General features: G+C 41.9%; 1 protein-coding gene across 3 annotated transcripts in view; it reads left to right on the top strand.

The window, feature by feature from the left end:
* Prickle2 (prickle planar cell polarity protein 2) overlaps positions 1-24075 on the top strand; it is a 341452-nt gene that overhangs the window by 153892 nt on the left and 163485 nt on the right. The window contains exon 1 of one of the 3 annotated variants that reach the window (XM_005364904.2): positions 22244-22499. The exons of the other annotated variants lie outside the window; for them this stretch is intronic. The gene's annotated coding sequence lies outside the window, so the exon portion shown is untranslated. Of the gene's footprint in view, positions 1-22243; positions 22500-24075 lie in introns of those variants that run through there. 3 annotated transcript variants of the gene reach the window in all.

The raw sequence follows: 24075 nt of genomic DNA, 5'->3' as shown, positions 1-24075 counted from the left end.
CAATTGTAGACTCCGTGACCCTTATTTATGGCTATAAATAAAACTGGACTCTCTGAACATGGCGAACAATGAGGGCTGATGAGAAGCCAAGGACAATGGCACGGGGTTTTGATCCTACGTAATGAGCTGGCTTTGTGGGAGCCTAGCCAGTTTGGATGGTCACCTTCCTAGACCAGGATGGAGGGGGGAGGACCTAGGACTGAACACAGGGCAAGGAACCCTGACTGCTCTTTGGACTGGAGATGGAGGGAGAGAGGAGTGGGGGGAGGGGGAGAAGGGTGGGAGGAGGGGAAGGGAAATGGGAGGCTGGGAGGAGGTGGAAACTTGTTTTTTTTTTTTCTCCTTTTCTCAATAAAAAAAATTTACCTCTAAAAAAAAAAAAAGAACCTATAGAGTGAGGAGTTGGATCCTTCAGCCACTTGTGTGGCTGTGGCAGGTTCCCTCTGTTGATATTAGTGGAGGAGATGACTCTGGGCCCTCAGCTATTGTTTAAACATAAAATTACCACAAGAACCAATTATAATTAATAATAATAATAATAATAATAATAATAATAATATCAGAAAACGCTTAAGGATCACTGGCACTAAATGTACTGTCTGATGGAAAAGTCAAGGGTTTATAATTTAGCCCTAGCACCAAATTAAGTCTGTAAATCATATTTTAATATTCTTTATAGATAAAGATTTGCTGAAAGTAGATACCTCTTTTTTCTGTCCTAAGTGGCAAATGAGGAAATTAGAGTGAAAAGAGTCCAGGTATTTCATCTGAAATAGCATCACTGCTAGAATTTGAACAAAGTCGATGTAACTCCATGAATCATGCGTGTGGATTGGGGAGATGGCTCAGTCAGTACAATGCTGGCCTTGTAAGCATGAAGACCTGAGACCTGAGTTGAACCCCCGAAACCTATGTGAAAATAAAACAACAAGGGCTCACAAATGGGAGAGACCACGTGGCACTTGTCTTTCTGGGTCTGGATGGATGACCTCACTCAGCAGAGTGTGGTCTAGATCCACCCATTTACCTGCAAATTCCATGATTTTATTTTGGGAATAGAATCCCCTTGTGTACCACTGATGTCCAAAGGTCCAGGTTCTATTTTTCTCTCCTGATCTTTGACCTTGCTGTACCTTCAACTCTTCATCCTGTTTTGGTGCTTTCTTCCCAACCCTGTGATGAAATTAAGGAGAGACAATCCTTGTGAAGACTTGACTATGTGGCATCTTATGCATTCTGCCAACCACTTACTACATGCCCCTCAGAACCACCTTTTCCCTAAGTGACCTGATTACCTTCACTCTTCATTTCATCTGTGTTTTCCTGAGGTCCCTCTCTCTTGTACCTTCTCAAGACCAGTTCCTCCACCTCTTTTCATAAATTACCTCACCAGGTTTTGGCAGCCTCTCTCCTCCTTGCTACAGAAAAGGGAGAGAGGAGGAAATAACACAGTAACTGTTTATCCTAAAGGTAGTATTCAAATTTGTGTGGTAATGTCTGGTGGAAAGTGAGATTTTGAAACCAACCTTTCCTCACAGTTGGGCAATAGATGAGGTGCTCCCAAGGCAAGACTGGGCTCGCCTGAGGAGCAACCCATCCCCTTTCAGAACTGCTGGCCAACGTATTTAGTCATTCTGTAGTAACTGGCCTAGGAATTCTTGAGTTTTTTAGGTATCCTGCTTTATTAATGGACTAAAAGAGGGTACGTTTATGTGATTTTATTGCTTAAACAGCACAGCCAAGTTTTTTACTTGAAGGAATTTAAGGAGTTTGAGCCCTTTGATTTGGTTTCGTACATTTTTTTCACAATATATTTATTGAACGTGGCACTGTGTTATATAAGGGCATTTTATACAACTATGTATATTTTAAGCACAATCCCCCTATGCCCTCATGCACTTTTACCCACCCCTCCTCCTGTTCATTCCCTTCGTCCCCCCTAGATAGTTTTGCTTCTGTTCGCATGTCATACATAATATTTGTCTTTCTCCAATTGCCTTAGTTTGCTTAACCTGCCTATCTCAAATTGCATCCAGTTGCAAACACCATAACTTCATTCTCTTTGTGGCTGAAAAAAATGCTACTGTGTATATATTCGGCATTTATCTGCTCCTCTGTTGTTAGACATCTATGCAGAGAGCCCTATTAAACACTGCTGTGAAAACATCCCTGATGTGTTGACTTGGGGTTCCTTGGGAAGATCCCCAGGAGTAGGATAGCTGGGTTGTACAGCAAATCTTTTTTGAGTTGTTTAAGGAACCTCAATCCTGACTTCCATAACAGTTACTAGAGTAGTTGGCATTGCCATCAACAACGTATAGGGATTCCATTTTGTCCTTTCTTCCTTGATTCTTAGTGACTGCTATCATGACACAGATAAGGTAGAGTCTCATTGTAGTTTTAATTTTTATTTTTCTGATGGATAGTGAAATAGAACATTGTCTTGTGTGTTTATTTGCTGTCTATGTCTTATTTTTAAGAACGGTCTGTTCACTGCAGGATGATGGTGTTTCATCCCTTTAATCCCAACATTCAAGAGGCAGAGGCAGGCAGATCTCTATGAGTTCAAGGCCAGCCTGGAATACAGAGCAGATTCCAGGGAAGCCAGGGCTATACACAGAGAAACCCTCTCTCTAAAAACAACAACAACAACAAAAAATGCTGTCATGTTCACTTCATTAGTCATTTATTCTTTACTGGGTTGCTTCACTTCGTATTTAGCTTTGAGCTGTTGGTATAGTCTATGTTCTGATTGTATGTAAGAGATGTAACCAGCATAGGTGTTCTCCATGTGGGGAGACAGTCTAATCTCTTCGCTTGATTCTTTCTTTTGATGTACAAAACCTTTAACTTTATGAAATCCCATTTGTCTATTGTTGGCATCATTTCCTTTGTAACTGGAGTTCTATTTGGAAGTCTTAGAAAGTCCTTGCCTGTGTCTACATATTGAGATGTTTTCCTCTTTTCAGTTGACTTACATGTGGGGCAAAAGATCAAAGATACAGGTCTAGTTCCATTTCCTTACACGTAGATGTCCAATTTTCCCTGCACCATTTGTTGATGAGGCTGCCCTTTCTCCAGTGTATGTTTCTGGCATCTTTGCACTGTCATCCTGTTACTATGGCTCTGCAGTATAGCTTGCGATCAAGTATGGTAAGACTTCCAGAACATTAATTTTCTTCAGCATTACTTTATCTGGAATCTTTTGTGTTTCCATATGAATTTTAGAGGACTTTTTTCCTTTTTCTATGATGAATTACACTGGAATTCTGATGGGAAGTGTGTTGACTCCATAGATGGCTTTTGGTAGGATGGCCATTTCACAATATTAATTCTACCAATCCATGAGTAGGGGAGGTCTTTCCATCTTTCAGGGTCTTCTTCAGATTCTTGACTGTTTTAACATTTTCACTATACATGTCTTTCACTTGCTTGATTTTGTTTTTTCCAAGGTGGGGTTATTTTGGTTGATTTTGTTTCAAGTGTGAATGGAATTAATGTCCCGATTTCTTTATCGGTGTTATTGGTATGACTTTTTATGTTAATTTTGTACCCTTCCACTTTGGTGAGCAGCCTAGGTTTAAAATACCCGTAGAGCTTAGGAAATTAGGAAGGGGCCATGGAGACGGGTAGTTTTCAACCAAGGGGAGATGAAACTCTGGAGGGGAATAAAGGGACAGAAGGGGACAAACTGGAGTGGACTAGGGAGGGAAGGCCAGAGGAAAGATAATGGGGAGGGATAATGAACACTGAAGGCCTTTTGAAAAAGCTCCATGGAAACCTACTACAATGGACACTTCCTACAACATACATGTATGTAAAAAGAGTTTTAATGGATCTACCCTACAGCAGGGTGGACAGTACCCCAACCAGACATCACATGCTAGTAAATAGAAATCCCAATGCCTGAAATTGGTGAGCTACAAGCATGGGGTCCCATAGACCAGCAAGCATTACAAGCTATTACCAATACTTATTTCTTCCTCACATTCAGCATTAGGCTTTTACTATTCTAGCATGTTTATAAATCTTTGATTCTCATCTATAAATGGAAATTAAGAACTTTATGGCTTTAAGATCCTTTTTCCTGGTTGATTTTTCAAGTATACAAGTTAGAGCTGTCTGGGAAGAGAACTCTATATTGAGAAAATACCTTGTAAGATTGGCATATAGGCAAGTCTGTCAGTAATTTTCTTGATTAACTACTGATATAGGTGAGCCCAGCCTACCTGGTGGTCCCACCCGGGGGCAGGTGATGAATAAGAGAACAGAACAGGCTGAGCAAAGCCAGGAGGAGCAAGCTAGTAAGTGGCATTTCATCATGGTCTCTGCTTCTATCCCTGCCTTCAGGTTCTTGCCTTGAGTTCCTCCCCTGCTTCTCCTTCTTGTGGACTAAACCGTAAGCTGAAGTCAGCCCTTTTCCTTCCCAAGCTGGTTTTGGTCACAATGTTTTATCATAGCAACAGAAACCTAAGACCCCCTAACTTTCTCCTCCTTTCTCAAGAAACAATTCTTTCCTTCTCCCTTTAATAATTCTTGTATTTTTTTAATAAATTAAGTACTTAACTAAGTAAGTATTGTTGATTTAAAACATCCTAAAACTGTATGTAAGTTTCATAAAAATAAATCTGTACCAATTACCAGCTAAATGTTTTCAATTAGAATCACAAGAACAATGTGTTTTTTCAAACAGGATGGATTTTCTTAAACATTAAAACATTTACTCAATATTTATGTTTCAAAGCACAAACAGTCAAGGCTTTTTTGTGGGTTTATGTCTTCTGAATGTCTCTGTATGTCACGGGAAATCTTACCAGAGTTATACTGAGCTGACCTGGTAAGGAAATGCTTGCCATTCCAACGCCTTCAGAAGGTACCTTGGCAACTGCCTGGGCTTCTGTGATTTCAGAATCCCTATGTGAGACATGGACTAAGTTGTTCCCTTTAATGCTTTTGGGTTGTCCTAACCATGTTCACGGCTAGTATGCCCTTGACATTGTAAATTTAAGAAGTGGCCAGCCTATCACTTCTCTTTCATAGACATTAACTGTGGAGCAATTCTCCTAGCTGCTCCGTGTTTACCACATGGGGTTTGTAATTGTTAATTTTTCATGGCCTCTAAATGTCTTGCCTGGTAACTGACCTTTTGGAGTTATTGGAAAGCAATCTGTTTGTGAAGGGAAGGAGGGAACAAGGCAGGGAAGAAGGGATCTAGGGAGGAAGAAAGAAGATGGGGGAGAGAGAGAGGAAGAAAGGAAGGTAGATTGCTGTCTCCCGGAGCAGTAACTTAGAGATGTGAAGATGAGGCCAGGTTTAACTTTAGACATCTTGACTGATGTGCATTTCCGACTTCGAGTTGTCCCAGGTCATTAGCTGCTTGAGGAAGGACTAAAGGCCATCATCTGTGCAGACTCTGGCCGGCTCAGTCATAGGAGGAACGGGTACAATAGCTGCAGCTGATTGAGACTGTCTGATCTCAGAGTCTAATACTTTCATTTGGAAGAGAAAGGATAGATGTTTGTGGTTCAGCGTCAGTGGGACATCCTAAGACATGTCTTACTGTGAGCTGGATTTAGTAGTTGGTCCCTTTGGAAGTCAGTGCTCACGCTTAAGGTTAAAGTTGCTGTGGTTTGGTACATCTCTGCATCTCGTCTTGAAATAAATTGATCAGTATTTCACAGTTTTGATTAAACTGGAAAATTATTTTAAAAATTGGAGATTTAAATACTATTAATTTAGCAAACATAAAAACCATCTAACACTCTGCAGTTTCTTTTCAGGGATGCAGGGATACAGGTTTTCCTCTTATTACTGCCACACAGTTAGCATGGCTTTCTCTGTATGACGTAATCATATAATGCAATTAGCACACATGTTTTCTACATGCATTGTTTATCCTCTGGTGGTTTTAGGCATTTATTCACCACCACTACCCTGATCTTATGTGTGTATTTGAAAGGTTTACTCTATCTCATACCGCTGACTGAGAGTGCCAAGTTCTAGTCTCGGAATTCAGTGGTGATGGGTAAAGAGAAATGTAGATCCCAGAAAGGATCAATAAAATGACCATATTAAAGAAAAGTAATGAACAACAAGATATATAATAGTAGTCATAAATAGAAGGGCCCAAGCCAGTTGTTCTTTTTTTCAGGAGCCATAATTCTAGTTATACATCATTACGTGGTCACAGACGATCATTCTCAAAAGTAATAATAGATCTTTTTTTTGCCACAGAAAGTGACAGACAAATCGGGCATCAAAAGCAGACATAAGTGACTTTTGTCAACTGATATTACAATGTTTACCAGTCCATTTTGTTCTATGTTGAGCTGCAGGTGGCAGGAATGTATTGTGAAGGATTTTGCCAATTCTAGAAACCTGAGCCATGAAATCAAACATTTCTGTGTCATCCACACAGACAGACATCATCCAAATGTAAAAATAGCTATGTGCCAGTGCACACAGTGATACTGCACGATGAAAAGATGCACACTCTGTCTGCCCGTGCCCACGCACACATGTGCTGACGAGCACATTCTGTCCAGGTGGAGTCCTCCCCCACTCCTGGCCAAGATCCTCATTCGAGAAGTGATTCCAGATGCTTTCAGGTGCTGACATCTGTCAGGGGAGGAGTGCTTCCTGGGCAGCACCGGGACTGCCATGGGATGTCCTGTGAGTGTGCAAATGTGCCCTTGCTATACTGCACATCCTTGCACAAGTGTTCTGCCATTTCTTCGGTGGGATGGACTAGAGTGCCACCTTGGAAGCTGTTTGGGCATTTGTCAACCAAGGGAATTTGGCAGCAGAAACCAATGTTGTTTGCCTGTGAGGCTCTAGGTTCTTTCTTGGTGCAAACAAAAGGCACCAATTTCTGTCATGTGAGTCGGCTCCCCCCAGGAAAATGTTGGGGGTGGGATTCTTATGTTTGTGATTTTTTTCAAACTCTAGGTCCAGAGTAGCAGACACAGTCGTGAAGTGGAGGATGGTGAATAGAGCCCAGGAGCAGGGGCTGAAAGTGAAGACCACAGGCTTCCACCTGCCTCTGACTGACTGACTGACCTTCATAGAATTAGGGCCTAGCTCAGCTGATTCTAAATTTCTCAATAGACCTCTAAACGTCTCTATCTCTGTCTCCCTCTCTGTCTCTCTGTGTGTGTTGTGTTATTCTGGTTTTTCAAAGTTGGCAACTGGTAGAATTTCCGTAGAACACAAGATGAGCTAAACATAGCCTATCTGTTGTTAAGCAGAACGGTCTTATGCACTGAGAGCAGCCATTCCAAATGTCTCCTTACCAGCAACCTCAGGATCATTTGGGATCTAGGTGAGAATTTAGACTCCCAGGCCCCACCCCATCTTTGCTCAAACATTTTAACAAGATTTTGAATAATCACTTTCATTCGAAAAACATTTGAATCATATCTAGAAATTTTGTTTGTTTGTTTGTTTTTTCATTTTGTGTTTTCGTTGTTATTGCTGTTGTCATTGTTTGTTACTGAGGTTTGTTATGGTTTGTTACATAGCCCAGGCTAGCCTTGAGCCTTGTGATCCTCCTAGCTTGCCTCCTCCCTGAGTCTTGTAATTCCTGGTGTGTACCACACCCAGTTCATTTTGGAAAAGAACAGTGTCTTCCTTAAGACACCGGTCTACCATGTTACACTCAAGCATGCTATTGGTTGGTGAGCTCATGGAAAAAGAGTTCTATCCTGCTGGACATACAGTACCTCTTGACCTCTAACACTGAGACAGTACCTGCTTTACAGGAGTGTTTAATGAACAAGCAAATGCCGTGAAACCTCATCACATGGTCTAAATAGACTTGAAACCTCAGCAACTGTGCAAGGGTTTTCAAATTGTCTAGTCTCTTGGCTTTATCTTCCATTCTGCTGTACCTTTTGTTTGCTTTGTATTCTTAGGATCTATTCCTTGATCAGGTATACAGTAGGCATACATTAACCGAACTAACTAGATAAATCAAAAGGCTCCAGGATGGCTCCTACATCAATGGTTCTTTTGCCATCATCCTTATTCCTTTAAGAAGAGACTGTGGCTTGTGACTTGAAGAAAACTCATAATGTATGTTAAACATATATGTGTGACTGTCATATATGTATGAATGCATATGTGTGTATGTTTCCATCTACTCACCAGCAATACCATGTGTTGTGATAGGGCTTTAGTGACCCTTCAGAAGTATAGAGTATTATCTGTAATGGTCAGGGAGGGTCACCTGCCCCTCCAGTGCTTACATTTACATCAATCACAGACTGTCTCTAAAATAGCATATAGATAAGAATGAGGAAAATGGAACAGCAGATGGGAGAAATATGTTTCCTGTACAAATGTTTACCTTTTTCAGCATTTATGTACAACTTTTAGGTATAGGATGCAAAATCTTTGGATTCTAATAAGAATCCTTGATGTAAAAAAAAGAAAAGAAAAAGAAATGACAACTGGACACACCTGCTTTTTATGAGAGATATGTTATCTCACTATGATCCTGCCCTTCAAACAGAAGTTGGTGTCCTGTAACCTTTGTGTAGTATATATGGTAGGGCCGTGCCAGAGTTTGTTCCATGTAGCTGCATTATCTCGTGTCTTACTTTGTGCTTGTGCAAGTGCTGGGCTTTCTGTTCTCATTTTGTTTGCTTGTGGCTTAAAACTCTTACTTTACATCTACCATGGACATTCTGAGCATTGGGTTTAGTTTTGAAAAATGCAGGAGAGCTTTTCACTATAGATAAGAATTAGATAAATGAGAATAATAAGAGTTCTATTTTAGGCCCCAAAGAGCTATAAAACTGGCTGCATAAATGTGCTGTGTAACTTATTGGTTTTTTTTCATTGTGAACAACTGAAGGAATAATTGTCACTTTTGAGAATTATAATTGGTATAGGTGTTTGATTATAATGAATTTAAGGCTTTTATACCTTTTGTTAAATGACAAGGATGGTGAACTATGCTGCTAAGTTTAGTCAACTGATGTTTTTCTGGCATTCAGTTTTCGAGCAGGGTATTTGAGCAGACCTTTAATAATGTCTGCATAATTAAAGGGCAATCATAAAAAGATGATGCACTTTAGACTGTTAATAGTTTGTTACATTGATGATAAACCAAAGATGCTGGTTGAAGGGAAAAGTGACTTTCACTTTATGTTCAATACACTTGGATTTTAAAAGCTTGTATGACTTTTGTGATTTAATTGAAATGAAATATATGATAAATAGAGGAATTTCATAAACCCCCTCTTAACAATAAAATCCATTTGAAGAAATTTTTTATCCTATATTTTCAAAGTTCATTCTAAAAGTGGTATGTGACAGAATTTTTGGATGGAATTTGGTGTATGGATGGTTGAGAATATTTTTATCTGCTTTTGGGGTGTTTTATGACATTTCTTTTAGGAAATAATATTTTGTGGTCTTGGTAATTGAAATAATTGTTCATATTATATAAGTTTTTTATAACTTTCATGGAAAATGAAAGTAAGTGGTACACACACACATACACACACACACACACACATACACAGATACACACACATGTGGAGGTAACAGGACAACCTTGGGTACCAGTTCCTTGAGACAAGAATGATCTCCTTGTTTACTACCACTGTGTGTGCTGGGCTAGCTGGCTTGTGAGTTTCCAGGGATTCTTCTTTTGTTGCACCTCCCATTTGGTGCTCAGTGCATCCGACTTAGACACATGCACTGCTTTGTCCTGCTTTGCTTATGTTCTGGAGACTCAACCTAAGGTCCTCACATATGCATGACAAACACTTTACCCACTGAGCAGTCTTCCCACTCCTCAAAATCAATGCCTTTTAAGACAAAAGTAAATGCATCTGAGAGTCAGAGTTGTCTAGTTTAAAATCAGAACTCCAGAACACAGACTGCCTGGAACTCAGAGTCTGTTACCTTGTAGCCATGTGACACTGGACAAAATTACAAGATCTCTGTGGATTTACATCCTCCCCCCCCTCCCCATTTGTGTGCTAAGTAACAGTATTATTCCCAAAGAACTGAGGTACAAGAATAAATAGGCTAACTTATGTAAACTTCTTTGAAGGCTATCTGACACAATGTAAAGACTGGATCAGTTAGCTGATGCTGTGTAACAAAACACCCTGAAATTTGGTTAATGGGTTTGATTGTCTGAAGAGTCCTGGGCTGCTTTGGCTAGAGATGGGTGGATAGGCGAGGGTGAGTTTGCTTGTTTGTGTTATGTGATAACAGGTCGAGCCTGTGGTTGTAGTCACATTAGCCTCAGCACCAAGACAGCAAAGCTCAAATGCAGAATGTTCTTTCAAATCTTTTTTGCTATCACATTTGCCAACACCCTATTGGTCAGAGCAAGTCATATGGTCAAATTCAGTTACCATGAGAAGGGACTACTGAGGAACTGAAGTGCAAAAAGGGAACCTGTGCAAAGTGTTTTGCAGACCTCTTCCTTCAACGTGTTAAAAGTATTAGCCACTATTGTTATTGTCATTATTATTGTTATCATCTCTCTAAACATAACGCCACTGAAATTAACTGCTCTTGAGGATGCCTTTGGTTAGTCATTAGTGTGGCTGTTTCCAAATATTGTGGGAGCCTCAAAAATTAATACTTGCAACAAGAGAGTTTTTAAGAGGAGCTTATTCTGCAGAGCTGAAATTATTATTTTTGTTACAAACTGTAGCTGTCCCTGTTGGTCTCCCTGGGAGCATTTTGCAAGCTATAAAATACAGCGATTACTATGGTAATCATATTGCAAGTATAAAATGGCTTTGACCTACTTGTTAAAATGCAGTGTGTATTAAAATAAAGACTGTGATCTTAAAGCTAAATGAACTCAGAATAAAAACAGAATGGCAAGTCCACAGAGCTACGAGATCTTCATTGGAAAGGAAGGTGTTGGATTTAGAGGTGCGCATTGCTTTACCACCCCATTTTCTCCCTGAAGCTATGTCCTCTGGGAAATGACACCCAGTCTCCACGTTCCCCACCCTAACTTGCAGAGGTGCTGGGACACTTTTCACATAACACCATGCTTGCTTTTCCAATCCATTCCTAGTTTCTTATCATAACAACACCGTGAAGCAGAACTTACCATTTTCCTTTTATCAGCGAGGAAACTGAGGCTCAGAGAGAATAAGCGATCTGCCCCAGGCATGGAAGTCCTGCCTTCAAAGTTAACTCAGTGAAGACACAGGAGGGAGATGCTGAGACTTCAAAGAAGAAATCAACACAGTTTCAAGAGTTGATTTGGTTCCATGGACTCCATTCATTAGACATTTTCATTGCCTTTGCAAATTTGACACTCCTTTATGCAAAAGATATTTATTGGCTACTTCCTGTGTGCTCGGCAGCATGCTGCAGTTGTGCTAGTCTGTAGATGGGGCTCTGTGGGTTTCAGAGTGAGTGAACACTCCCTAGATGGTCCAGATGAGAGTTGGAGGGTAAGCAGGCACTGTTGTGTTTCAGGTGGCTGTAGTAAGAAGGGAACAACCCAGAAGACCTGCACAAAGGACAGCTAAGCACAATGTGGAGATTGGGAACTGGGGACATTGGGAGCCAGCAAAGGTGTTGAGTAGGTGGTGATATATTCATATTCACAGGGGCCTCTTAATGCAGTCGCCATAGCCACAGTGTGTATGATTGGATTGGGATTAACTGAAGGGAGAAGAAACAAGACTTCCTGTGGGAATTCTGTTTGATGAGCTGGTACCAAAGTCTAGAAAAGAGGAGGGTGTGTGAAGAACAGGACTCAGCAGCAAGGACTGAGAAATAAACAGTGTTTGGGGTATCCTGAAGCTATTCAGCTGTGGAGAGGAGTAAAAGGAGGGGGAAATGGTGTCTGGTGTCTGTCTGTCTCTCTGGGAAGTCTCAGTAAACGACTCACCCGAAAGAAGAAACATGCACCAAGCTTCGAGTGGAAGATTAAACCTGGGTCTGTAAGATTTAAGGGTGGGCATTCCCAGTAGGGACACATGATATAACAAAACTTTGGGCAACTTTCTGGGCTGGGGGCAAGCTCTGAGGTCAGCCATGCCCTCCCCATTCCTTCCCCCTCCTTGTCCACTTCATGTGCTTATTACCCTTCTGCACCACTGCAGAAACTAAAGCCAGTACAGGCAAAGAATCCGTGTGCTTGATTTATGGAAAAGACCTGCGCGCAGAACAGAGTCTGGCAGAGGGGAAAAGATGCCTTGGAGCAGATGAGGTGGTGCATGCCTTTAAGCCCAGCACTCAAGAGGCAGAGGCAGGCAGATCTCTGAGTTCAAGGCCAGCCTGGTCTACAGGGTGAGTTCAGAACAACCAGGGCTACACAGAGAAACTCTGTCTTAAAAACATGAGAGAGAGAAAAAGAGATACATCTTAAAAAGGGGGAGAATGAAGTTGACCTTGCAAAGTAGAGGAGCTGAGAGGCACAGAGGTCCCAGATAAACTTGAGAAAGACAGACCTGGGAGTCTGCCACAGAGAAAACTGAGCTGGTGCCTCTCCTCTGAGCTCTGGGGGCATCTTCAGAGGGAGCTGTCATGTGCATGAATGGCAGAACATTTAGAACTTCCAAGAATGCAGGAAGAACAGCCCTGAAAATACGATGGTTTCTGAAAATGACCAACAGCATGCATTTCTTTTTCTCCCTCTCCCTTCCCCTTCCCTTCCTCCCTGCTTCCTCCTTTACTTCTTTCCTCTCTTCTTTGTTCTTTTATCTTTTCTGCATTCAAAAGTAATTTTGATCCAAAGGCAAGTTGGCCGTAAGCATAGGTGAAGAAAGATGATTCAGTCCCTTGAGTTGTACAGGAAACAAAAAGTTTTTTTTTCTTTTCGGGCCATTGGATCACTCGGCTTCCTTCCAGAGAAAGGTGCATTGGGAAATAATTCAGGGGCTTGTTCCAGGGCCTGCTTGTGAGTGCTGTGATCATTAGTGTCCTCTGCTGTGGACCTGGACATGGCTCTTGTCATCTCTGACAGGTATTCACTTCCTTCAAGAGAGTCAATTACTCTGAGACATAATTATCCAGAACCCCTCCTCCCGACACACACATGGAATATATCCTCTAAATGTGAATTCTGCTTCCCAAGTGTCTGATCTTCTGCTCGGCAGCTCCTGGCCCTCCCAATGGTCTCACTGGCATAATTTGCTAGGGGATTAAATCACGCCAGGGTGGAGATGGTCTTTTTTACAGCCTGATAATTTTCCTGCTGCCCAAGACAGTTGTTCCTCCAGAGCTTGTAAGTTCAGGCTATCAGTGTTGCCCATAATCATTTTTTCTTTTGATATAAATAATTCTGAGATATATAACACTCAACATTATAATTACCCAAGTCATAGTAATTGGAATTTGATAATTATAGGAGTGAAAAGAAACTACTCATAGATGGGCTAGTAAATTTAGGAGCATTGATTCTAGATTCAGTCCTAGGAAGAACCCTAAAGGCAAAGGCTTCATAATAGAAATAGTGGGTTGTTTTTTTTAAAAAAAAATGTGTTCTGCTATTAATGGTTTTCAATTCGTGGTATAGAATTATCAGAATTCTGCTTTGTTTGCTTCCTTTGTTCTGTTGTATAGCCATCTTCTCTCTCCCCACCCTTCCTCCTCCTTCCTAAGTATGCCAAAGCAAGCTTCAGGTGTCATGTTTCTTTAGCCTTTTGTGTCTCTGTATGTTTCTCTGAAAAGCTTGGGTGCTTTCTAACAGAATTACATCTCACCTAGCAGCAGCTCGGTTGGTCAGAGATCTGAACCCATGTCCCATAAGCAGTCTTCAGTAGACCTAGGCTGATCGAAGACAAAACTCGAGTTGTGAATAGAGAAGGGATGAACTTGAACACTAGCTCCAAACTGGGAGATGGGTAGCTGCCAGTTCTCAGCAGCGAAGAGCTAAAGGAAGGACCCAGCTGTCCCGGGACACACTGAACAGGCTTAGGCACGTTTGGCCTAGAGGATGAAGTTGAGTGCACTGTAGGGAGTTTTTGTTCGTGTTATGGGTGCTGTTTTGAAGTCCCTGCTGTGTTAAGTACTAGACATGCTATGGGTACTATTTCTTCCCCTCAAGAGCTTCCACTGTGTGCAGTACAGTATCCTAAAGTGTGAGGCGGTAATGGTAGGTAGGTGGTTCAGTACCAATTCATTCCGTAACTGGCATCATTATACATTGCTTAAGGAACAGCTTTTGGTCTTCTAAATCTTGTAATTATCTATCTCAAAGAGTAAATTTCACTGGAGACTGGGATTCCAAAATGTCATCATCTCCCTTTGAATTCGGGAGGAGCAACTTCACAGCCTTTGTCAGTCTGTGCTTCTTAATTAACTATTTGAGGTTTTTAATCATCTGCTTACATCGTCATCATTTTTAAAAGATCTTAGTAGAAATGAATGAGATAACAGAAAATATTCAATACAGAAAAAATGAAAGCCAAAATGACAACTGGAAATGGGTCTGTGTTTTGGGTTTTTTTTTAAGTTTTTGTTTATTAATATTTCATGCAGCAAAATTCACTCATAGGTTTCCAATTTCATTAGTTTTGACAAATGTAACCATCTTTACAATCAACATATTGATCAGTTCTAAGTCTCCCCCAGGTTTTCATGTTACTCAATATTACCTCTCATGCTCAGCTCTTGGCAACTATGGATCCACTTTTGGGTTGTTCCAGTAATTCTGCCTTTTCTGGAATATCATATAATAGAACCATCTAGAATGTAGCTTTCTGATCTGTCTGTTTTAGCTTGCATATTGCATTTGAAATTTACCTTTTGGTTGCATCTGAACTACTTGGTAGTAATTACTAGTAGTACTATAATATCTATATTATCACAATTTATTATGAATAACTTCAAGTAGATATAACATATATGCAACATGAACATGGCTCTTAGTAAAATCATATTTTGTAGACATCTTTAGAGTATTACGCAAATAGGGGTAGGTCTAGTCTTAAGCAATGTATGGACTGCAGAGTTGTTTACCACAGGCCATCTTTTATTGATTGTGTGTGTGTGTGTGTGTGTGTGTGTGTGTGTGTTCATGTGGTACACGTGGCACAGGTACATGTTAAAGTCAGGAGATAACTTGTGGGAGATTCTGGGGATCAAACTCACGGTGTCAGGCAAGTGCCTTTACCTACCAGGCCACCTCACCAGCTCACACAGGCCATTATCTACTTATTTATATCACTGACAGTGGATCTATCAAAATATGAATATGTTCCCCTCATGTTGTCTTAAACCGGAACACAGCTTCTGAAGTGTCACGCTGAACTCCGCAGTTCCCTAAGGCACCGTCTCCACATTCTCTTATCCATTCCTTTCCACCCATTTCCTCTCTGCTCCCCTTCACCCTTATCTTCCTCTTTTGCTCTCTAGCTCTCTCTACTCCCCCGCCCCATATTCCATCGGCATTTATATAACTGAATTAATTAGACCTGTTTCTCAAGGAGCTAGTTTTCCATAAAGTTCACTTTGCAGTTGGCATGACAGAAGAGCTGGCATATTAATCAAATGCTACAATTTGTTCTTTGTATCTGAACCAGTCTGGGGTCGGGCTCACTGCTTATCTGTTGTCATTTGTACCACTCTGTCCCCTGCAGTAGTGAACCTGGCTTCTTTGTGGTTGGGTGGGTGATGGTTGGGAGTGTTGATTGAGAGTGGAATGGCTTAACAGGGACAGGCCATATCTCTATAGATAGTGTTACAGAGCCCTGCGGATATAAAGTGTCTGTATGAAAATAAATAACAGCTTTTCTTTTCCTTGTTTGGCTGATAATATCTATAGTGTTTAATGGAATAACGTGATGAAAACCTTTGTCCTCCCTTAAATACCATGTTATCTGCTGTTTTGTGTATTCGTTTTGTGTTTCTGAAATATATTCACTTAATAGACATTCCTTCTCCCTGATGCATTTTAAATCCTCAAGCATACTCTGATTATATGTGTTTGATATAGTGTGTGTGTGTGTGTGTGTGTGTGTGTGTGTGTGTGTGTGTGTAATGAGGAGGAGATATTCTATGTAGCTCCTGGAGGGATCAGAATGGGTAGTTTTCCTTTAGTCGGTTTGTCACAGAATATAAAGTCTGGTGAAGGATTTCAGTTCATATTTTAAAGTCCATCAGAAAATTTCAAACTATATATTTCTCTCTCTCTCTCTCTCTCTCTCTCTCTCTCTCTCTCTCTCTCTCTGTCTCCCCCCTCACACACACAAACATCACACACACACACATACATTTTAGATATGGAAATTCTTGGTTGCCTCTGCTATTGCTGTTGAATTGAAAATGCTACAGTAAGAAAGAATAGTTTTGTTTTCTCATCTGAGGGTGTGATGTTTGGACTATTGGGAAGTATTGTTAGAGGGGCCAAGCGACTCCTAGCCAGTAACACGACAGACATTACTAATCAATCATAGTATACTTTTCTGCCAGAATATACCTTCCAACTTCTTGGTAAGTCAGCATTCCAGAAGCCACTACTGATCAGTGAGCGTTGTTACCTAAGAGATGAAATCTGATTGCCACCCTGAAACAAGTATTGTCTCAATCCTAAAAATAGCTGGGAAGGTTTACAAAAGTTGAAGAGCTATTGGGTAGTCCAGAAAGAATGTAGGAGGGTGTGGGTAAATTAAAGTGAAGAGCTGAGATTTCAGCATGTGATGCTCTCTGAAGGCAGGCACCATGTTTATTCATGTTTCCCTTTTTACCCATGCTCTGGGCAAATCCTTTCTCATGGTAGACATTGCAACATTGTGTATATATAGCCATTAGAGGCTGCATGAAAGAATGGATGGAAGAACATGTCCTTGCCAATCTTTGCTCTCTCTGTAAGACTTCAGAGTTCACTGCATCTTCTGAAGAGCAGGCAGACTTACTGCTTTGAATGTCACCAGCATTAATCCAGTGCATTCCTCCAGACTAGATGGCTTTATGTTCTAACATGGCACCATTGGCTGCATTTGAGAGTTTCCTTTCCACCCTATGTTCTTATCATTTGAGAACTTCCGGGGCCAATACTGTGGAGGATGCATTGAATCCTTTCCTGACTTGATTCTGAACACTTCCACATTGATCAGTAGTTGGAAATGGGAGATTTAATGACATAGAGAATTGCATTATGCATTCAGCTTCAGACAAAGCAGGAAAATCACTTCCTTGGAATTAAACATATGCAGACCTTGGTACTTGTTTGGAAGGGTAGTCATGGTTCTTCTATGGCAAGGACTCTGAGTGTTGATGCTATGATAACCTTGCCTCTGGAAGATTGATATTCGGGAAGCATTTTCCACGTCTTCACACAGTTTTGTGAAAATAGGCTGAAGTCACAGTCCTCTTTAGCTCTTAGGACAAAAAATATCTTTACCAACAGAAAACATTTTCTTTTCTACCCAGTCATTGTAGTTGGTACAATAATAATATTAAGTGTCCATTTTATAAAAGTAAGTTGTACAGGCCAGGTACTCCTAAATTAGTATACAGTCTTCTAAGTTTCAAAACAACCCTAAAACTAGTGCTATTGCATCCATTTCAAAGTAAGTGAAGCTTAGAGACGTTACATGACTCAGCAAAACTCAGAAAATAGTAAATGGCTATACTGGGGTCCCAAGCCAGGCCTAACCCTGAAGTGTTCCCCGAAGATACCAGCTTGGCATTTCCTTTAAGAAGCCTCCACAGAGCTGCCTTTTCTTGCGGGTCTTTACAGGGATGACCCTCCTGTGCACAGCTTCCCTTATGGCATGCTCTGCATTCTTAATGGACCTCTGGTGGGGAAGATTTTCAATGGCACGGAGTTCTGGCTTCATGGCTCTTTGCATTCTTTCTCTGTGTCCTTCTGCTGTTTTTCTGCAGTGACTGAATATATCCATCCTTCCTAGAGTATCTCTGCCACTTTGCCTGGTACCTGGACACCATCTATGAAGTGCAGGTATGAAAAGCAGCTGTCATTTGGTCTTCATTGTGTTTGCAGATGAAAGAGCAGGGAAATGCCTTCCAGCTGCACACGCGGAACATTGCTCCTGACTGCTGAGCCCTTCGCTCCCCTCTAACATTGCCTTATAGGACGGTTTCATTTTCCCCTATGACAGTTTTTTAAATTTACTGTAGCCATATGAATAATTAATCCATGACTGTTTTCTCTGTTTATTTTATTTGAGATACATCCTGATTCTCGAATGTGATTTGTACATTTTATGAATGCCTGGAAATTCTTAGCCATTATGTCCTTAGTTCTCACTTCTCTCCAGTTTCTTACATCCTTTTTTTTTTGAACCAACATGTATATTTTATTTTTTTTCCTTAAATTTTTTTTTAAATTTATTTATTTATTGAGGATTTCTGCCTCCTCCCCGCCACCGCCTCCCATTTCCCTCCCCCCTCCCCCGATTAAGTCCCTCTCCCTCATCAGCTTGAAGAGCCATCAGGGTTCCCTGACCTGTGGGAAGTCCAAGGACCGCCCACCTCCATCCAGGTTTAGTTCTTACATTCTTTTTATTGACTAGTCTGTGAGCTGACATGTGACTTTGCTAGGTCCTTAGATGCTCTGGGGTTTTCCAGTAGGAACTACTGCTTTCCTTATCTGCAAATAGCCTGGATTTGAGCATCAGATCCCTAAGGGCATTCAAAAAAAAATTTTTTTTTTGCTTGGGTAGGGCTTTCTTAGTGTTTCATGAACAAAACTAGATTTGATGTTAGTTTTCCTTCAGAAATCCCTGATTCAGCCTTTCGATTTTCACACTCCAAATTTCCTGAATGCTGCGGGCCTCAGGCTCCTAACTCTGGGGTAAATTTTCTCCTTTCACCAAGAACCCGTATGGAGATGCGGATTTCACTAACCTAGTTAACGGTCTTCTCATCTCTATATTCATTGCAGACTCACTCACCCTTAATGAGTCTTCCTGGAAGGCCTTGTCGAGCTCCTGCATGCATTAAAATCCAGGCCTGTGTTGGCTGCTTTTTCTATTTCTGTGATAAGGTGCCTGGGGGAAAAAAAAGCAAAAATCAAAACCAAAAACAAATAAATAAATAAAAAACCCTTTAGGGGATAGGATTTGTTTTGGCTTTTGGTTTATAGTTTGAGGATCTAGTCCATGATGATGTGGGAAGGGCATCCTGGTGCCAGGAGCTGGACACAGTGTGTAAGCAGAGACTGATGAATATTACTGCTCAGCCAGCTCTAGCAGGCTTTTTTGGACCACCAGCCCCCAAATCATGACACAGAGACTTATAACTAATTATGGAAGCTCAACCTTAGCTTAGGCTTGCTTTTAACTGAAGTTAACCCATTTCTATTCATCTATGTACTGTCACATGGCTCATGTCTTTTACCTCTCCTCCTGCTTCTCCTCCTTACACGTCCTGCTTCCTCTGCATCCAGCTGGACTTGTCTTTCTTCCTCAAGACCTCTCTGTCCCCAGAAGTCCCGCCTACCCTCTTCCTGCCTAGCTATTGGCCATTCAGCTCTTTATCAGACCAATCACAGTGACTCATCTTCACACGGTATAAAGAAATATCCCACAAGAGCTAGCTTTCTCCTCTGTATGCATTCCAGGACCGACACCCAGGTATAAACCCACCCTATGGAAGATGGGTCTTCTTACCCCAGCTAATCTAATTAAGATACACAGACAAGGACAAAATCTAATAGTCTAGATACTTCTTCACAGATGTGCCCAGTGTTATGCCCAGTCCGTTGGAATCCCAAAAGACCACCGGAGAGACCAACTCACTGAAACGCAAAGCCAGGTTTATTGAGTACACAATTACAAGCCGGCAGGGACCTCGTCAAAGCAACTGACACAGCAGTGGCAAGAGGAGGTACCCGCCCTTCTAGAGGGCCTAATTTAAAGGCAAACCCCAGAAAAGTTACATTCGCAGGATGTGGAGTGACGGGTTCAATCCTGATTGGCTCATGTCTAGGGACTTTTCAGAAATTTCAATTTTGAACCTTGCTGTTGCTTTTCAAGTTTCCTTAATATCTGACCTTTGGGTGGGGGCACTCTGCGGTTATCTGTACTTTCCAGATGGCCACCCTGTTACTTTTACCCCTAACCATTTCTGAGGACTGGAATATTTTACGGGAAATAGCTTACACAAGACAGAAGATGGAGGCGGAGGACAAAATGGAGAAATTTGGGGTTTTCACCCAGAAGCTGGTCTCCCAGTCTCCTAGTTTGTTCTAGATGATACTGAAAATGTTCTAGATACTGTGATGATAATGATCATCGCAGCCCACAGAGATCCAGGACAAACCTTATCCCAGCAGACTGTCACCCTGCCGTCTACCTCATAGCTGTAGGCTGAGTTGGCCTGCTTCTCACTTACTTCTTTCTGGTTATCTCACCATATAAGTGCTTCCCTGCCCTTATTATAAATTAGTTAAGAATTTAAAAGTTTTTGTTACCTAGTTGACAGGGATGCCCAACCCATGGTCCAGGGACTGCATGCACCCCAGGAAAGCTATGAATGGACCCAACCCAAAGTTATAAAAGTGTTGAAGGGATAAGAATTTGGGAGAGGGGCTTTCTTTATAATTTGATTGCAAGGTTCTTGAGCATGATTTTTGTAGGTGACAATGTTGAGTCACAATGTCAAAAGGCTGGGCATACCTGTGACATGTCTAGATATTTTGAAAGTTGGATTTTTTCAGCTGTCATTCTTATCATTTAACACAAGACTATGTATTAAAATATTAATCTTCTTTCCATCTGGAATCTGCTCAGCCCTTGAAACACTTTGCTAGAAATACTAATTTTTGTTATTTTCTTAAGCATATTTATAAAGCCATTTTGTGCATATATAATATGAGTCTACATGCATAAAACTTGGAGATTTGTTTATGCCAACAAGTATATATTTCATTCCCTGAACTATATACCTAACAGTTCATTTGAAGTTCATGTCACATGGATGCTTTTAGCTTTGCTTCTTTTTTCCTCATAGCTGTATAGTATCCCATTATATGAATGGATGTACTATGATTTATGTACCAAGTTCCCTATTCTGGAATAGTTGTTTTCAGTCACTTTCATATTAGAGCAAATTCACCTAGTCTGTCTGCCTTGCTTTGTTCATTTCATGTAATCCCCTTTATTTATCTGCCTATCTTTTTAAAATTAATCTATTTTTATTTTTATTTATTTATAGTTTTAGGTTTTCAAGACAGGGTTTCTCTGTGAACTAGTCCTGGAACTTGCTTTGTAGACCAGGCTGTCCTTGGACTCAGAGATCCTCCTGCTGCTGCCTCCCGAGTGCTGGGATTAAATCGTGCAGCACCACTGCCCGGCTCTATCTGTTTTTTACTCCACCCCTCCACATCATTCTCCCCTATGATGAGTGCCTTTGGGTTGAGGGCTTCATCTTTCATTGGTCATCCTGAGACCCGGCACAGCTGGCCGCCAGCAGTTGATTCTTAGTTCCTTTTTATCTTTTGAGTAACCATTTTCTAGGAAGTAAAACCAGCAGTCAGACCTACGTTCCCTGTTAGAGTCCCTATATAAGCCCAGTTATAAATTCTTGCTGCTTGAAGCATCTGTGGCTGCACCCACCGGTCTCCTCTGTAGCTGTGCTGGGAACTACTTCACAGTCCCCAGCGTATAGAAAGTGACTGTGCCTTGCTGAGAGGCAGCACGGGCTCAGGTTAACTATGAGAGACTGGGGTCAGACGTGAGCCCTGAAATAAACACTGCTTCTTAATTAACAGTTGTATCAGCATGCCCACTGCAGACATGCTTCGCTGTTATTCCTTGAATAAGTCAATCCTGTTGATTTATGCAGTCAATCAACAATTATTGCCTGGAAGCTCACTGTGTTACAGGCAGGGTGTGAGACGACTTGTTGATGGATGTTAAGACTTTTACCCTGGCACTGCTATGGCCAGGTTAAGAAAAAAGAAAGGGGGGGGGGGGGTGAAAGTATGTAGAGGGCCAGAAAGCACACTGAACAGAGACTGGGGAGCACTCTGCTTCCCCAAGGAAGGCCTTCAGCATGTGTAGTGTACCCGTGGGCCCGGAATGAGGAATTTAGTCCTGTGTGCCTGCCCCATTTCTTTCTTGCTTGCTCTTGATGCCTGTGTCCTGCTACAGTGAGGTGTTTGAGTGCTTCTCAGCCCTTTCTAATTTTAAAGCTGTAGCTCCCTAGATTTAAATCTCAATTTGGGAACAGACCTACGATTGGCCCGCGGCTGGGAAGTTTCACCAATGAACGTCTGTAGGAGGTGGGGCAGTGTCCCTTTAAGCAGCCCAGGAGCAGTCTGGAGAGCTTGCAGCTTCTCTCTCAGGCGCTGAAATTTTCCAGGACCCAGGGCTGCTCCAAGAGCAGCTCCTGCCCCGGGAATGTCCCCACTTTTGTCAGCAATCCCTGCAGGGCCCTCTCAGGCTCTGCACCCTTGGCGGCCAACATCCTGCAGAGACCCTTAACCGCTGCTCCTTTCGCTGGTCCCCAGCGGTTCCCCTGCCTCTCTGCAGTTTCCCAGGGGCGGAGTCGTAGTGGTGACCAGGCAAGCGGACCAAGGGAGACTGAGCCTGGTGAGTGGACCCCACCCAGCGCAGGGGAGTAAGGATGCGTGGACAGAGGAGAGTCGGGGCCCTCCCCTGGACAGAAAGGCGCCTGGCAATGAGAAAGTGACATGGGAATGTGGTGGAGGGGAGAGGAGAGGCTCTCTGCCCCAGAAGCTAAGTGGTGTTCATTGTGCTTCCACTAGCTTTCTTATAGCCACTTTGTGATCCCCAGAAAGGGTTAACCTTACCCCATTTAGGACTTGGTGGTGGTGGCTGCGGCAGTGGTAGGGTTAATGTCAGAATTTGTTTTTTAAATTAGTAATTTATCTTCTCATAATTCCTTTCATTTAAATATTTAAAATATATACTGCTGACGATTTACTTGTTCTGTTAAGCTGGCTAAAGTACTCTGAGTGTTTCCACGAAGGTCGCCTTTATGTATTGTTTATGCCTTTCCGCATACCTTATACCTTGAGCTTAGAGTCCCTAAAAGTTAAAGTGTTGCTGGGACTTTAAAAATTCTTTTCTTGGCACCTTGGTGTGGCTGTATAGCATTAATCAACCCTGGACCTGTACAGGTGTTTTCTCTGAATCCAGGTAGAAGGAGTCCCCTCTCCTCCTGCCCTTCCTAGCTGTCTGCTAGGAGTGTGTGTGTGTGTGTGTGTGTGTGTGTGTGTGTGTGTGTGTGACAGCTGGCAGGAATGAGGAGCCCAGTTCTGTTCGCCCAGAGCACCTCAGACACCCTCTTAGCTGACTGAGAGTCAGGGAATGGGGAAGCCTGCAGTGCTGCCGGCCTAGAGGGCTTGGGCAACTGCACCCTGGAAAGTTTCAATTCAAATTAATAGAGAGAGGTGGTGATTCTCCAGGTGGCTTAGATTTAAAAGATGCATTCAGGCAGCTCCCCAACCTGGATCTGTTTGCTTATTTGTACCTAAGCAATATGGTTGAAGGTAAAGCAGAGGATCAGAGTTTATTTATGTATTTTTATTTTTAAAGAGGAAGCAGCTGGAAGACATGCCTTCCAAAATTGGAGTAACGTCTGATGCATGGATTGCCAAACTCCATTTCCTCCCGTATTAAATTATTCTGGCTTCAGCAGCCTTCGTTTGCTGGGCTGGCTTGCGTTTGCAATTGTTTAGGTGGTGTGAATCATTTGTATACTTTGGGTTCCCTGCCTTTTGCACACAGATGCTTTTATCTGAGCAGCTAGTTGAATAATTAGACAGACACGGCCCAGTCTCTACAGACAGGAAGGGGGAAAAAGTGCTTGGGAAGGATGTGAGCCTTTCTTCTTTCAAATCAATTGCCAAATCGTCCTAGCCACTGAGCAGTTCAGATAAAGGTGTCGAATGGCCTGAGTAGTGAAGAATTTATGTCTCGCTAATTCTGGTCATCCTACCATCCACCATCTTCCTATGGGGCCAAGAAGGAGATAGGGGATGCGAAAACAAGCTTGCGTTCTTATTCGGTGACTGCCCAACTCTCAACGGATTTCTGAGGACTTGCCAGGAGAAACTGTTGACTGGAGGAAAGTTTCAAGAAATGCAGAGCAGAAAGCAGCACGGCCTTCCTGAGTGACTTATTTCTGTTTGAAGGAAAGGAA

This window comes from Microtus ochrogaster, unplaced genomic scaffold (genome assembly GCF_000317375.1).
Source record: "Microtus ochrogaster isolate Prairie Vole_2 unplaced genomic scaffold, MicOch1.0 UNK1, whole genome shotgun sequence".
Lineage (NCBI taxonomy): Eukaryota > Metazoa > Chordata > Mammalia > Rodentia > Cricetidae > Microtus > Microtus ochrogaster.
This window is presented reverse-complemented; position numbering and strand designations above follow the sequence as displayed.